At 37.0% G+C, this 4,906-nt stretch overlaps 1 pseudogene across 1 annotated transcript; it reads right to left on the bottom strand.

Moving 5' to 3' along the window:
* Positions 1–2,160: 2,160 nt before the first annotated feature.
* LOC149563630 (flavanone 3-dioxygenase 2-like) lies at positions 2,161–3,804 on the bottom strand (annotated as a pseudogene). The gene is made up of 4 exons (XR_016363570.1): positions 3,541–3,804; positions 3,001–3,248; positions 2,598–2,915; positions 2,161–2,497 (listed from the first exon to the last, which is right to left on the bottom strand). The product of XR_016363570.1 is annotated as a flavanone 3-dioxygenase 2-like (transcript).
* Positions 3,805–4,906: the final 1,102 nt, after the last annotated feature.

The raw sequence follows: 4,906 nt of genomic DNA, 5'->3' as shown, positions 1-4,906 counted from the left end.
AGGATCAGTGGGAAAATTATTCCTCTATAATCTTGACATTGAACTCCTCCTCATCAACCACTTGCAACATTGGAATCCTCGCACTTTTGTTCTATTTTTCCTCCTAGAAAAACTTGTCTCCTTTCTCATTTTGTTTTAGGCAATGAGACTTGCCTTCAGCCTCCAAATCTTTAGCATCTTTCAAAGAGATGAATAAGTCATGCTTGACTGGCTCAGCATAGTCAACAAGCCTAATGGCCTCTCTTGACTCCTCATCATCAACATTTTTCTGGGGTCTGAATTTCTTGTTTCTTTGATCACCATAGGAGATAAGTCTTTAGCTTGAATTTCCTTTTCTTTTAATGTGTCAAAAGATCTCATCTCATTTTGAACTAAAGATAGAGAGGGAGTAGAACCAAAACATTACCACCGCCCAAACAATATTTCCACTTATTCATAATTTTCAACTTCCTATGAATTCTCAATAAATATTATTTTCTAAAATAAAATGTAGAATTCAATGTGGTATGAACATAAATTATGAGTTGAAGAGAGCACGATAAGTGAGGGGCAAGCTAGGGTTTCTTACAGTAAAGGGGCCAACAATGGTGGCAGCAATGAATCAGAAGATGCCAAGCCAGACAAATGGAGGGTGCTTCTCAAACTTATGCCACCTTGGTGTCGTCATAGTGTAGGATTGGTTTCTTCATAGTCAAGGACCATGCTTCTTTCTTCCAGGGGAGTTTCTGACCCATGGGATGCCTTCTTCTTAGAGGTTTTTCTTTATGGAGGGAGGATCTCTTGTGTTATTGGTGTCTCAACGTTGGAACAGTGGGGAATCTTCTTTGATGATGCCCTCTTTGTTTTCTTCATGTGCAAAGTCAGATTTTTTCTCCTTCATGTTTCTACCAAGGGTGACCTACTTCTAGGTTTGTTAGATTTGGGGACTCTTTGATGGGTTAGTGGTTGGCAGTGATGGACCCATCCATTCTATCTATTAATTGAACTTTGGTGCTCTTTTTATGATTTCAAAGGTGTATAATTGCTCAAATCCTTGAGTGGGCTCTGTTATTTGGCTCTCCTTTTAGTTGTCTAGTAGTTGTTGTTAGCTCTTAGGGGCCCTCTTTGCTTCCTTACTTTTGGTGCTTCCCAGTTACAAAGTCTTCCTCCTTTGGATTCTCTGGAGGAATTTGTGTTGGCGCCTACATTACCCCCTAGAGTTTAATATTGAGGTAAAATCTCCCCTTGTGTTTCAAAGGCACCTTTAGATGGTTTTTTGCTTTGAGGGTTAACTCTGATTATTGTTTATCTACCACAAAACTCATATTGAGGTAGAGATATCATCAATTGAGGTGGTGATATATTGTATTGATGTTGTTGATATTGTGTGGGGAAATCCTTCTCATAATGTCGATGTTTGGTTGGTTGAGCGACCTCTGAAGAAGGCTTCTTTGGGGAGTCTCTTCCTCCACATTATCCCTATAGAGGTGGGATCCATTTCTTTTGAGGTGTAAGGGAGACATGCTAGATGGATTGTTCATGTTACTCTTCTATAGCTGATGAATGTTCCTCCTAAGCAAGGGACTTGGAGTTTATTGGGTTCTTCCTTTATGTTTTTTATTAACTTTTTTTTTTTGACTCCAATCAAGCTAGAGTTCATGCTTGTGATTTTCATGATTGAGATAACCTATGTTGATGGGGATGGGAGTGGGGCTGTCATTGTTGCACAATCTCTCTACCCCAAAAATAGTTTTCTGATCTTTCTTCCACAGTCAGACCTATGTTTTTAACAGAGGCGAACTTTAGCTTAGATTCTTTGTATTTAGCTCTTTGGCCCTAGGTTTTGTTATTTCTAACATTGTTTATTTTGGCTGCTGTTTGTACCCTCTTGCTTCTTTTTATATTCAAAATCATAAATTATGAATTGCAAAACTAAAGTAACTGTTTAAATTATGGCAGGTCTATGCTACTCAATCCTATTTCATAGATGCCAACGAGATATGGCTCACGAGTGTACTTTATGCACTTTAATACGAAAAGAATAAAATTACATTGATATTAGATAACTATTAGTACAAGTTGCGTCCGCACCAGGGGTTTGAAATTTGTGGAAACTTGAAGAAGTGCAATGAAAAAGAGAACCTAAAATTTATAGAAATATAATTACTTGAACATGTGCTATTTAACGGAGAGCCCATCACACGGCTAGAGAGTTAAACAACAAGTATCATTGTTGCATGCTACCATTTTCTGTCGGTAGACATAAATTTGTAGAGTCAACAGTAAAGAAATCTAAGCACGTATTTCCTTGAAGAGCTTTACTCCAGAACTTCTGGTAGTATTCCTCATATGTAAACTTTCTATATTGGGCTGGGTTATCACTGGCGATTAACGATGGAGCAGGAGCAATCACGGCATCGGGCGAGGGGCAGTAAAATGTCGGTATTGAGAACCGTGCTTCAGCTGCATTCACCACTGCCCGATGAATTGCACTTTTGTATATTCCATTGCTCAATACCTGAAAATATTAGTTGGGTATTGAAAAAATCAGTTGGGTACTAAAACAAAAACCCTAATATACATCAAACTGGTCTCATTATGTGATGTAAGTAGTATACCTGCAACTGGTCTCCAATGTTGATTACAAAGGCGTTTGGTATGGGTTGTACTTCACACCATTGTCCATTCTTGAAGACTTGAAGGCCCGAAACATCACCCTGAAGAAGAATTGTGAGAGCATTGGGATCTGAATGAGCCGGTAAGCCAAATGTAAGCTCAGGATTAGGGCACTGTGGATAATAATTGATTGCCATTGAACCTGTTTTCCAAGAGCTTTCTCAAAAAAATCTTGTTCAAGTCCAAGGCTCTCAGAAATGGCAGATAGCAAGCGTAAACCTAGAGCTCTTACCTCCGTGCAGTATTTTCCAACAGCCTCCCTGCAACATACAAATTATGGCCATATTCATTCACTTCTGAGACATGATATAAAAGGAAATGATGGAGAATTGTAATAAAAAGTACCTATATGAAGGGGGTTCTAATGGCCAGGTGTCTACATATTTTTCTAAAGGATAACAATGGTGTCGCAAGAATTCTCTCAAATTGTAGACGTTCTCTTTCTCAATGTTAAAGCTAGTTGACAAGCGTATAACACTACAAGGGTCTTCAGAATAGAACTTCTCTCTTTTCTCAATGGGCATACTGAAAAATTCTCTTGCAACTTCCAACATTTTGTTAATGACTTCCTCAGAGACACCATGATTAACAACCTGAACAAGTAGAAAAATAAGTGAGTTCAAATTAATAGAATACTAATTGAGGAAAGTACTCGCTATATAAATACCATTTCAGAAATTCTGATGACTGAAAACATTAATGAAACCATACACAATAATAAAAAAAGAAAGTGTTCATTACCAAATTACCATTGTTAAAAATCTGATGACAGATTATAAAATATAGAATGTATTGTGGGAAAAAGTGATGAAAATATACAAAATGAAATTTAGAAACAACAGCAAGAAAATGGAGGAAACCAACAATTACAAACTCGAATTTCACCTGAAAAAAACCATCTTGCTGACAAGCAGTTTTAATTCTTGCGATGAGCAAATGCCTCTTCGGGCCATCAAGAAGAGCTAAATCTAGTAATGGAATGTTCTCTAAAGAAGCTACTTGATTTAGTTGTGGTCTCTCTGTAGGAGGTCTGATATAATCCTTTGGAATTTGAAGACAACGATTGATATCAGAAAACATGACAGATCTTTTGCAACAGCTTCTCTCGTTTCTCAATATCACCTACTTCGCTAACATCTGCTTTGCCATATTTGCTTTGCCATATCTTTAGTAATGTTTCACAGATTGTGATGTTTATATAGAGAAAAATTTAGAACAAGAAGACGGTGGATATCATATTTGTTTCACAAGTCTTTACTCGGGAAACGTTTATCTGATTTACCCCGTTTTCATAATATCTACCGACTAGCTAGAAAAGGAGAGTTGTAAAATTGTATCTACTACCACTGGTTTTCAACGGCGTAGGAAACAGTGATAAATCGCATTTTAAAAAAACCAGAACAATAATTTTGTGGACTAAAATCTCTTGCTGACGTCAGCGCTAACCTCGATAGTTTGTCGATACATTCGTGTCACGTTATGACGTAGAAGGCCTGACGTCATAAAAGTAGGTGGACCAATGCAGTCTCTGTCACTTTTGCCTATGTCGCAGTGTGAATCATTCTTCTTTTTCTAAAACATTTTTTATATTTTTATTCGGCGGGATTTTGTTATATACTAGTTGAGCTCACATATCATATGGAGTAATAGTTGTTTGGGATTCACATTTTTCACAAGTCATGTATAAAGTTTTATTCAAAATTCAACGTAATATTGTTTATTGCATTTTTCAAATTTCACATTTTTACTTTTCATTTGAGATTGTGTTCTATTATATTTGTGTTTATGTTGGACTTGGTTGTGAATCTTCTATCACTTAGTTGTGGTTTTCTTCAATGTGTTATTGGTTATGTGGTAGTTGTGGTTGGGACTTTGATTGTGGAGACCCTAAGCTAGATGCTATCCACTTAGGTCCCTCTGTTAGTTTTTCTGTTGATATTGACGTGACCCCTCCCTTAAGAAGCCGGTTGTTGTTTCTCCCCATCGGTCCTCTAGTTATATTAATTGTACATCCTATGTAGAATCAGTAAGGAAAATCTTGCCACCTACTAGCTAATATAGTTGGGCATGTTTCTTCTACAAAAAATTAAGGGTTATGTCAAGCTTATAGTCCCCTATACCTTTTCTATTTTTTGAATCCTTAGAAAAAAGAAGTGTGCGCTAAAATGTGAGGATTATTTTTCTAGGAAAAGCTTAACCTATAGGTTTTACTTATTTATTTTTTTGGGGTGGGGGCTTCTCTTCTTGATTT

The sequence above is a fragment of the Cupressus sempervirens genome, chromosome 4 (genome assembly GCF_028749045.1).
Source record: "Cupressus sempervirens isolate cs-2001-9-10 chromosome 4, ASM2874904v1, whole genome shotgun sequence".
NCBI classification, from domain to species: Eukaryota; Viridiplantae; Streptophyta; class Pinopsida; order Cupressales; family Cupressaceae; genus Cupressus; species Cupressus sempervirens.
Note: the sequence above shows the minus strand (reverse complement) of the source record. Positions and strands in the feature narration are given on the sequence as shown.